Here is a 12,153-nt window from a genome sequence, read left to right on the forward strand (position 1 = left end):
CTCACAGACGAACACAAAACGGCAGGACCAGTGTCGAAGGAATTTCTCCTCACCTAAAAAGAAGAGTTCCTCCGACAAAACAGCTAGTATTTCTTTGTACAGTCACTCCAACATCGGGAAGAAAACACGGCGGCGACGACCTGTTGCAACAGTCTCACAACAGTTACGCCAAAGACAGTAGGCACCACCATTAATGAGAAGGCAGGCAAAACGGCCTCGAGAACAGCGTCCAGAAGAAACAAAGCGGTTTACTCCAAGGCCACGAAATTCTGCATGCCCTCCAGAAAACACGAGTCGCGACGCATTGTCTTAAAACATACTGATTTGTTTCCCGTAGCAGTTCGGACATGTTGATGACTGGACCATTCTCCATGTTTCGAGGCGGTCAAGGGTAGGAAGAACGCCCCACCCCAACCGCCACATGAAGTCCCGGAGGTGGCCAGGTAGAAATGATGCCGTCAGCGTGCTCCAAAACACACGATCAGAGCGCGTGTGGTGTGCCGGAGGAACTAACGGGAGCAATAAAGCGGCTGTTGTGTCAACGATAGGATTGTCTACACACATCTACCTCAGGGCAAGTCGACTGGATATGACGAAAAAACTAGACAGCTGTTGCATAAACGCAGGAAGTACTACTGATTGTGGGCCCCTAGTAAGGTGCACATTAGGCATTAAATATCGAAGGTGAGTGCCTAGAAAATATTATGCCAGAGTTCGGGTGGGGGATTCCTCTCCCTGTACGAGGCGCAACAGGAAGCGCAGTGCCAATAGCCGGCAGCGTATTGATACCAAAGGGAAAGCAAAACCTCCCTGGGAACGCTGCTGTCCTAACGCCGTGCGAGAAACCAACTCAGTGCCACCGGACCAAAAGAAGGAACCCAAGGCAGACTGCAATGACCTCACGATGCGTAAAGGCGGCTGTTCCACTTGAGAAAGGTACCAAATGCGACCGCAGAACACAGTCTGCGCAAGGTACCTCCGCTCAAGAAGCGGGAAGTCGAAATGCCGGGCGTTCTCAATTTTTTTTTACTTCATCGAGGGTGTTTGACCAAACGGAGTTACAAGTGCCGTAGTGGTTGTATAGAATTCCTAAAATACGAAAAGACGCAGCCGCCTGAAGAAGAGATGTGGAGCTAAGTCGGCTGTTAGAATAGCCGATGAACAAATACCGGGATTTAGAGAGGTTTTGCGCGGCACTTGAAATGTCACCATACTGGACGAATAAACGGAGGCTGTGTGAAAGACTATCTTCATCTGAAAGGTACAGGGTTATTTATGTCGTCAGCAAAAGTTGTGGCTTTCACGGCACTGCTGCCAGGAAGCGCAAGAGCCTGGACATGCGAATCCGCTTCTAGAGCACACAAAAGTGGCTCAAGGCTGAGGACAAATAGAAAAGGAGACAAGGGGCATCCCTGACGGACCCCACGTGTAATAGAAAAAGCAGCACTCTCCCAACCATCTAGAACTAGTGTGCTTTTTATACCAGAGTAGGTATGTCTAATTAATTCAACAAAAGTACCAGGAAAACCAAGGGGTGTGAGCATTTTAAATATATACGTGTGCTGTAGTCGTTTACAATGCTTTTTCTTAGTCTAAAGACACAACAAGACCACGCGCAGATCGCGACAGAGTATAGGCTATGATATCCAGGGTGGTAAAGGACAAGCTGTGTATTTCTCGTCCAGGCTTATATGAAGCCTGGTCATGAATCACCAGGGTGTTCAACAGAGCCTTTAAACGTTGAACGATCACCATCGTGATTATCTTATAGTCAACGTTAAGAAGCGTGATAGGCCCCCAATCTTCAGGATTAACAAAGGAAGCATCCCCTTTTAGAATAAGCACAATGCGTCTATTTCCAAAACTTGATAGAAAGACATCATCCTCGAAACATCGCTGGATAACCGCAGTTAAGGCAGTACCAAGCTCATCCCAAAATTACAAGCAAAATTCAACTGGAAAACCGTCTGGCTTAGGGGCTCTCCCCCGTTTCGTAGATCATAGTGCTGCCTTTACCTCTTCGACTGATAAGGGGACGTGCAGAGAATCAGCAGCTTGTTGAAGAACGTGACACAAACCTCTAAGCATAAGCGGTATTATATCACAGTTTGTCCGCATGGCCGAACATGACATCGCTTCAAAATGCGCCAGAAAGAGAGATCAATCACGCGTAGGAAGCGGGTGTGTAAGTGGTGTCTGCGTGGTCGTAAAAACAGGTGATTGTGACTGCCCAAAACACGATTGCATTGCATAGCGTAGCACCTTAGGGTGTGCATAAGAGTTGTGCCTACAACGCCATGCAGCCGCCGCTAGAGACGAGGCGGCAATCAAACGCTGAAAGCGTTCACGTAATTCATGTTGCCAAGCTCGCATCAGTGGAGACGGCGTTCCAGCGCGCAAGGTGATGCGAAACTTGGTTGTAGTATCGGCCACCTCCTCAGAAACACGACGACGAAGTGAACGCCCTTCAACTGAGCAGTGCAAGCGCCACTGCGTTTTAAGCGCATCCCAATCAAATGAATCAGACGCAGCGAGTGACACGCATAATGCACGGGACAAATTGGACCGACAGCATGCGTCCTGGAGGACGCAAACATCAAGACGCCATGGTTTCTCCGAAAAAGAAAATAGAATTTTTAGTTCTAAGAGAATTGGAAGATGGTCAGAGATGTACACAGGTGAAGATGGGATTGGCGGAACACGTAAGTCGGAGATAAACGTTTTTAAAGCATGTGGAGTACAAGCCCGGTGGAGTCTGCTGGAGGATGGTCCGTGGCGACATGTACAAACAAAAGTATTCCCGTGCATGACATTAGGCGCATCCAGCAATAAAAAATGTTGGACAAGGCGTCGCAGTTCACGTGAATTCCAAGCAGACCGACCCCAGCCAGGACCTTGTACATCGCATCGGGTATTTAGCACACAGTTAAAGTCTCCAATTAGAGTTACATGAACACCGTCTAGGAAAAAAACATCCAAATTTCAAAAAGAATCATTAGGCTGTCCAGTTTGTGCAGGCGCATACACACATAGTATCCTCATTCGAAAAGAAAATTATGTACAATCTAGAGTCATACATCCGCCGACGCCGTCATAAACAACGTGGTGACCTCTCAATAAAGTCCGAATAAATATAATGATGCCTACACCCGTAAAACGAGTTGTAGCGAAAGAAAAATCACTATCTAAGTTAAACTTTTGTTTAAAAGCCCTAACGTCGGATAGTGAACAGAAATTAGTTTCCTGCAGGCACAAAACATCACAATTTGCAGCACGGGCTACACTAATCACCTCGGCCTGCTTTACCGGACTGCGAAAACTTTTTACGTTGAAAGAAATAATATTCAATGCGGTAGCCATCGTAAACAATAAAAACAAAGTTGGATACTAAACTCACAGTTCTGACAGACGCGGGAGCGAGTGCCCCGCAAGCAGCTCAATCACTTCTTACGACCAGGTGACCCACCGAAAGCGCGTGGCTCTGGGGCCGCATCAAAGTCGGCAGGGGGCCTCCGAGTCGCTGCTGGATATTTGGTGCCGCTTGGTGCTCAGGCTCTTGAGCGAAGATGGCAGAAATTCGTCTAAACCACCCCGGCTGATCTCGCTTGGAGTGCTGTCTGTGTCTATCTGCAGGGCTGTGTCACTCCTAGTGCTGCTTGAGTCATCGTTAATGGAAACCTCGTCACCTTGGGACAAAGTTTCTTCAATAATAGAAGGACTAAAAGAAGACTGGACAACCATGGGGTGAGGATCAGATATCCCGTCATCATCTGTGACGCGTTCACCGAGAGACGCCTCCTCTGGCGAGGGCTCGACCTTTGGTTCGGCGGGAATCACCACTGGTCACGGGCCGCTAGATGGATCATCACACCTTGAGGGGCTGCCTGGTCGGGGCTGGCTGGAAACGCTGCGGGCGTTTGGTGTGGCGTCTGGTGTGGCGTTGTGATGCACCCAACTTTGTCCTTGCAAATATTCGGGCCTGGCGTCAATGATACGACGTCCTTATTCTTGCTTGGTTGAAGTGGCGGGTAATTCTTGGAGGCCGCTTCGGAATACGACGGTCTGATGGTGCAAGCGACGGTGGCATGCGGGTCACCACTACAGCGACACGGCAGCGAGCAGCCCTTTCCGTAGTGGCCGTGAACGCCGCACCTTCCACAAAAGGGAGCTGTGCAGTTCATGCCGAAGTGCCCACTGTCTCCACATCGGCGGAACACTCGCTGGATCCCTTTATAGCCACAGGTCACTCGATGGCCCGAGACCTTGAGGTAGTTGGGCACCGGCTACGATGTCTTCATTTCCATCCGGACGAATCGCGTCCCAGTGGTCACGGTTGGGCGCGGCCCCATGAGTCCTCTGCTGATGTGCAGCACCTTCCCGTAGGGAGATAATGCTTGCGCGAGGACCTCGCTGGGGCGCGGCACGGCAGTAACAGAACGGTGACATGAGTGACTTCAGGTCTCAAGGGTACGACAGCAACGTGCTCTCCTCTGATGATGAGGTGGGACGCGTAGGCGATTTGAGCCAGAGCGGCCTCACTGTTAACGGTGACTTGGTAATTCCGGCCTCCAAAGTGCTGTACACAGTAGACCTCTTCAATTCATACTATTGAAGACGTCACGTCAACGACGTCTTCGGGCATGTCCCCTCGGGGACGACTACGTCGAAGGCTAGCGCCTTCTTCAGGGGCTGGCTTGCCATTACGGGCGTCCGCCAGCCCAGGGAAGCCCTGAGACGCTAACGACGACCACGAGGGAACACGGCCGAAGCTCCTTAAAGCGGCACCCATTCGTCCCTCGTAGTCCTAGTAGTAGTGTGTAACCAGTTTTACATTTTGACCTCCAAGAAGGGGCCGGTGGGAGATTTCTTCTGTGCGTTGTTGAACAATAAAAAATTCGCAGCGTGTGCGTTAACTAAAAGCCGAGTTCTCCTGTCTCTCATTCCCCCTTAGCAGCCATTGGCATGTACATTGAGCACTATCTGACAAGAAAGGGCTTCTACATTACACTCGCTGGGCGTAAGCTCCTTGGTTTTAAAAAGGTTTAGCAAGCGTTGGGCCGCAGTGCCATAAATACAGTGAACTAGTATATACCATGAACTCGAGGTGGTTAAAGGTGGGAAGTAGACACGATGCGCAAGCCGTAAGAAAGTGTGCGTGTGCCTCCTCTAGTTCAGTCCTTGGAATGTCCGCTGGGTTGCGGTGCTTCTATATGAGGAATATATGATGAAAAGATGTGAGATAGTGGTACTTGGATTGTTGAATAGGTGGACAAACAGACACACAGGCAGATGCAAGGACGGACGCACAGATGGCTGCACGGACGGATGGACGCATGGACGGACGCAGGAGTGGATGCATGGAGGAATGTCGGGCCGGACGCACAGATGGACGCGCGGACGCACGAACAGACGCACGCACGGACGGGCAGAAGGATGCACGGACGGCCACACAGATGCACGCATGGACGGATGGGAGCAAGAACGAATGGACGGACGGATTCTTCGCCCCACTCTCCATCATTCACTCCGTGGATATGCTGCCATTTTTTTTTTCCAGGACAGGGGCGCACCGACCTCCAACTCAGTCTCTACTCATTTCTGGGAAATATCTCCCATCTTTTTTCAGTCTTCTTTAATTATGTTCCCCAAATGACACTTTGCCGTACTTAAGTTTCACCATGGATGGCACGCCGGCTGGTTTCTCTCTGGCCTTCTCGTCACCACGCTCACGCATTAACCCCTTAATTTACTCCAGGTCTTGTAAACTCTACCAAAGAGAGGGCGCAAATATTTACCGTATTCTCTGCCGCTGTCCTTAACTAGAGTAAATTCATTCACACATTCCTTAGCAGTGCCAAGCAACACAAGATTGGGTCACGGAGCGGGCAGAAGTAGCTGCAAGGGACCAATGTCTTCAAGCTGCCGGACCAACAGTGGACTCTTGCATGCCGAACATCAGTTCCATGTACGCGGTGCCAAATAAATGTTTTTTTCCTTCTCCTTTTGCTCTGAGCAAAAACAGTGTAATAGGCCTCGCGCGCCCGCATGACGTCTCTAAAATTATGGTGGGAGTGGAATGCAGCGTGGTCGGAATATATTTTAGGGTGGAGGTTTGACCAATGTCACGTGGTCCTTTTTCTCCCAAGGAGGGTAAGAAGGGCAGAAGGGGAATAAAGCGCAGGATATTGTCTTGCTAAGCAGTCTGGTTGCTGGTGCAACATGAAGTAGAAGAAGATCATCGAGTATCTCTTGTAGAAGATTTTAGTGTGGCTATGCATCGGCTGGCCACCTGAACTTGACCTTTCGATTATACGCGAAATGAACGTCTGCCCCGCCACTGTGATCTAGTGGCTAAGGTATTCAGCTGCTGACCTGCAGGTGTCGGGATCGAATCCCGGCTGCGGTGGCTGCATTGCCGATGTAGGCGGAAATGCTGTGGGCCCATGTGCTCGGATTTGTGTGCACGTTAAAGAACCCCAGGTGGTCGAAATTTCCGGAGCCCTCCACTACGTTGCCTCTCATAATCATATGGTGGTTTTGGGACGTTAAACTCCACATATCAATCAATCAAATGAACGTCTGCCACGAACACATTGTAACATCAGGTTAGTTCAACCTGCCAGGATTTTCCATCATACCCTTGTTCCCGGAACGTCAGCGTTGGAACGCCGCCGGCATCGCAGTCGTGCCAGAACTCTTGAGGACTTCTCGCTTCCGATCGTCGCGGATTCAACGATGCCGGTCATCGCACGTATGCCACCACCTATTAATACTTCGTGAACATTCACATATGTCTTTAGCTATTCTTTATTTATTCGAATGTTTCTTTCATTGTATGTAATTTAGTGCCTATCCTAATCCTTGTTGCTTGTGAACTCAAATATTCTTTTTATATGTATGCTTGTTATTTTAAGTGTTACATTTCTTGAGCCACATACTGCATATTGAATGTGCCGTTTCTTTGTCCCACTCAGCACGCCTCTGATCTTTTCACTGCTTCCGCTTGTGTACGAAACGAACTAAACTGATTTTATTCCTCCTGCCGACACTGGAGTGGCAGCTTGTAACACTTAGTAATGCGCTCATACTGAGGTGTTTGCACGGTTACCTTGTGCGGATGCGTTGCCGGTATTCTCCGAAAAGTAGAGCGAATTTCAGTGTCGCCGCTGTGCACACACCGTGCTGCATGTAAAAATCTATTTTTGTGCTGTTTTGTATCACAGTCACTACTGATGCGGCATCTGTCAATGCACCGTGGATTTTCGAAAATGTCAATTTCTGTTTCGCCGGTTTTCGCGAAGGATGATGTGGTCGCAGGACAGTAACAATTTTTTTTTGAATTTCAGTTAGGTTAGGTACAATTTAGGCAACGCTTCATTTCAAACTTTTTGAAATCAACCGATGTTCTACAGTTTGAAAGCTGTATAATATTGATGAAGGAAGTTTGTTGGATAGCCTATTTATGGCACCTACAGTGTGATGCAAACCTTAAAAGCAAGCGTCACTCCGTTCAGTTGTGGTCTCGAATGCGGGTGAAGTACTGCTTATTTACTCAGTGGCTCCAGGTTACTAAACCCGGTGCCGCCAAGCGCACGCAGAGGTGTGGCCTTTCCAGACACGCCTAAACCTTCGCTTGTCGCTCTTTGCCCCCCCCCCCTCTAAAAGCGAACATAATCGGACCACAACACCTACATTTCCCCCCTTTGCTCCCCCCCTGAAGTAACTCAATTGTCATACCCTCCCCCCCTTCGTAAAAAACAGGTGTCACTCCTGCTTGGGATCGTCGGTGATCAGTCGTTTTTCGATATGACAATCTTCCGTTTTATGGGCAGGACTTCTTATGTCATGTTTCCACAATCGCTTTTCCACAGAGAACATGGCGGCGAAAAGAAAAACACCTTTACTTTAATAAGACCAACGACTACGACTGATCAGTATTCACCGACAAGGCAAGCTCGAGACTCAAGAGTCAAAGTTGAGATTGTAGCGAAACGTCGGGGTTGTTCAAGTTAGGCGCATCGAACGACCAGGGAGACGAATAAGCGTGGGTGAAACTCCGCTGAGGCAATCGATGAGACGTCAAGACGATGATTTCGGGGAGCACTCATTGGGGGTTTATTTAGCTAACACAACTTATATTTACAAAATGCACTGGGTCACAAAGACAAAACATGGAAAATGGTGGCATACCCCTCGGCCGGCATGGCCTGGTCTCCGGTGGTGAGATCCGCCGCTTACTCCCGACTCCGCTCCGCTCACTTTTCAAGTTCAAACATCCTCTTTTTAACCCTTGGTCGAACAAAGAGTCTTCACAAAAACCAATCACATGTTCGGACTCGCAGCATCTCAACCAATCACAGAAACACTTTCATAAAAGGCACTACATTTGTAAAAACCTCCTTACCAAAATGAAAACACGCAAAGGGAAAGGTCCTCCGCACGTGACACTCTCTCCCATACCAAGCCGTGCTGCCTCCTTCGGCCGACTACCGTCGGCGGCCGTTCCCACGCTCGGGCCCCGTAAGTTCTTTCGTTAATTGTTGCTTTCTAGAAGCTTCTTTAAGAGCGATGGGTGCATTATTGCTTACCAGGTGTACATGCGACAGCGAGGCGCCCCGACATCCTAACAAGAGCGCGGGGGAATATGGTCGTTTGCCGGCCGCCACTATGTCTCGGTCAGGCTAAGTGGTCGCGTCCCCATGTCATTCTCAATGACACGCGTGCCTGTTCACAATGGCTTAGACTCAGACGGTGGCGCCGGACCGGCCTCTTGCTAGACGCTTTTCCGGGTAAGCTTTCCCCTTCGAATCCCGAACGGGGGTGACCTTGACTGCTCCGTTTTTAAGCCGTAAATGCAGCGTGTAGGCTCCTGTCCCAGGCTGGAAAACACGATTTACCCCACATTCCATTAAAGTCAAAAGCCGAAGCTCTGTAATGGCCAGAGAAACAAACCCAAAGGTAGAAGAGTACAAAGAAAGACTTAAAAAAGAAGCAGAGGAGTTGGTATTGCACAAATTTCCTGAGAAGATACGGAAGCTGGAAACCTTGCTCTCGCGACACCTCCCCCCTACGAAAAAGAGTGCCCCACTCGTTTTATCTGCAAAACACGACAATAAATAGACTAATATACAATAATAAATACTATATAAATAAAGACAATAAATAGACTAATTATACAAAAGGTTTTGCATTCAACAAGTGTGTGAGATGTTTTAAAAAAATTACATAAAACAACAGATGAAAAACAAAACAAAATCATTGGACACAGAAATATATGGGTTCACTCATTGGTACTGCAATACAATTCAGTGTCCGTTTCGTAAGCACTGACATTCTGTTGTGCGTTGTTATTACTTGAAAATGTCTTCCAGTCCGAGTAAAGTTCAGTGTCCGTGTCGTAGCTTTCGCACTGCTGTACTGGAACACTGGTCTGTGTCCCGCGCACACAATGTTGCAAACGGGGTTCCTGACCCACTCGCGAACCGCACTCGCGCACATCACCATTGGAGCCGCACTCGCGCACAACACTTTGATGCAATCCGTGGTCATCTCTCCTGGCACTTCCCTCGCGCACATCACCACCGAGATCGCGCACCTCATGATTATCATCAGACTCATCGTCCGCGTCGTCGGCATCGGAGCCCAATCGAACGTGGCAGGGCTTTAAACGCGCCACATTCACAACGTCACGTTTTTTCCCAGTTTGGTCTACCACCTCCCAGTTGTTCTCGGCTACCTGGCGCACAAGACGGAAAGGTCCGTGATATTTGTGAAGAAGCTTCGTCGTCTTCCCTTTCGCCCGGGAGGGAGTCCACAAGTACACCAAGTCGCCCTGATGATAAACAGCACTTCGTCGCCTAGCATCATAGCTGCGCTTGTTCTTCTCCTGCTGACGCTTCTCCCGTTCATTTACTATTTTTCGAGCCTGCCGCAGCCTGCGGGCCACTTTCATTGCATCCAGGGTGTAGTCGAATCCGCGTTGCGCGCCCAACCCTACATCCACCGGTAGTGTCGGTTCATGTCCGTGAAGAAGAAAGAAGGGAGTGAATCCAGTCGTCTCGTGGGTGGAAGAATTATATGCAAAAAGAACGTACGGTAGGAATTCATCCCAGTCGCGGTGGTGTGAGGAAACGTACATGCTGAGCATGTCAGCCAACGTGCGGTTAAAACGCTCGCACAAGCCGTTGGCCTGTGGGTGGTATGCTGTTGTGGTGGCATGCTCGCTACCCACGAGCCGGAATACTTCTTCGGTCAAGTTGGCGACAAAGTGCTGCCCACGATCGCTTATTACTTTCTCCGGGGCACCATGACGTAGGACGATTTGTTCGACGAAAGCTCTGGCTGCTTCTGCGGCAGTGGCCGCTGGACACGCGACAGCCTCGACCCATTTCGTATGGTAGTCGGTAATCACGACGATGTAGCGGTTCCCTGCTTTGGATTTAGTGAAAGGCCCAATGAAGTCCATGCCCACCTGCTGAAAAGGTCGACCTGCAGGTGGGATCGGTTGGAGGAAACCGACCGGCCTCCCCGGTGGTTGCTTTCGTGTCTGGCAGTCAGGGCAGGAGAGAACGTACTTGCTTACGTACGAGAACATCTTCGGCCAGAAATATCGGCAACGAACTTTCTCCCATGTGCGCTTGACACCTAAGTGGCCTGCCGTGGTGGCGTCATGGCAGTACCTTAAAATCTCAGACCTCAAGCACTTGGGGACAACGAGCGCAGCACGATCCTCCTGAAACCCTTTCGCCCTTCGATACAGTACACCGTCGATCAACCGAAAGCTCCGTGCCGTTCTTTTAGTTTTCCTGACAACGGGCGCATCCGGGTGCTCGAGGTGCTGTATAATTTCTTTCATCCATGGGTCTGCCCTCTGCTTTTTTCCAACATCCACCTGATCCAGAACCAGCAACGGTAAGGGGTTTTCTTCGCTTACAGGCGCGGGATCATGAGGAAGGCGGGAAAGCGTGTCGGCATTTCCATTCTTGAGGCCAGGGCGGTGTCGCAACGTTATGTCAAATTCCTGAAGCAACAGAGACCATCGCATAAGTCGACCGTTCGGATTCCTTACTTTCATTAGCCAAGCCAGGCTGGCTTGGTCAGTCACGACCGTGAACTTAGCACCAAAGACGTATGGCCGAAACTGTCCGCAGGCGTACACAACGGCGAGGCATTCTTTCTCAGTGGTACTGTAGTTCATCTCAGCCTTGTTAAGGTGGCGGCTGGCATAGGCGACGACTCTCTCTTGAGTTCCAATTTTCTGTACAAGCACGGCGCCAATGCCGTAATCACAGGCATCAGTGTGCACCTCTATCGGCTTTCCCGGCTCAAATTGACGCAGAATTGGGGCTGTGATCAGCTTCTCTTTGAGGGTTTGCATGGCCACTTCGCATGCCGCATCCCAGACGAAAGGAACATCCTTTTTGGTTAAGTTGGTCAGAGGTCGAGAAATGCGAGAGAAATCTTTGATAAATCGCCGATAGTAGTTACAGATTCCGAGAAAGCTCTGTACACCTTTCTTGTTTCGTGGTTTTGGGAATTTCTCGATCGCTGCTACTTTGTCTGGGTCCGGCCGGATGCTTTCACCTGTGAGAATGTGTCCAAGATATTTGATCTCCTGGCGAGCGAAGCTGCATTTCTCGGACTTCAGTCGTAAGTTTGCCACGTCCAAAGCCGAAAACACACTTTCCAAATCTTGCAAATGAGTTGCCATAGTCTTCGAGAAAATAACGATGTCGTCCAAGTAGGCCAAACAAACTCTCCAGAGAAGACCACTGAGGACTTTGTTAATCATTCTCTGGAATGTGGCAGGGGCGTTGCACAGGCCGAAAGGGACAACATTGAATTCGTACAGGCCGGATCCACAGGCAAATGCGGTCTTTTGCTTATCTTCCTCCTTGATGCCCACTTGCCAGTAGCCTGATGTTAGATCAAGTGTGGTGAAGTATTTTGACCCCTGTAGCACGTCGAGAATGTCATCAATTCGTGGCAGTGGGTGCACATCTTTTTTAGTGACCTCATTGACTCTGCGGAAATCGACGCAGAAACGCCAAGTCCCATTTGGCTTCTTCACGAGGACGACAGGTGATGACCAAGGACTGTGAGACTCTCTAATTATCCCATCGCGCAGCATTTCTTCTACTTGTTGCTCAATCT

At 49.5% G+C, this 12,153-nt stretch overlaps 1 protein-coding gene across 1 annotated transcript in view; it reads right to left on the bottom strand.

The window, feature by feature from the left end:
- LOC142814507 (trans-1,2-dihydrobenzene-1,2-diol dehydrogenase-like) overlaps positions 1-12,153 on the bottom strand; it is a 37,931-nt gene that overhangs the window by 24,003 nt on the left and 1,775 nt on the right. The gene's annotated exons all lie outside the window — the stretch shown is intronic.

The sequence above is a fragment of the Rhipicephalus microplus genome, chromosome 4 (genome assembly GCF_043290135.1).
Source record: "Rhipicephalus microplus isolate Deutch F79 chromosome 4, USDA_Rmic, whole genome shotgun sequence".
In the NCBI taxonomy this organism is placed as follows: Eukaryota; Metazoa; Arthropoda; class Arachnida; order Ixodida; family Ixodidae; genus Rhipicephalus; species Rhipicephalus microplus.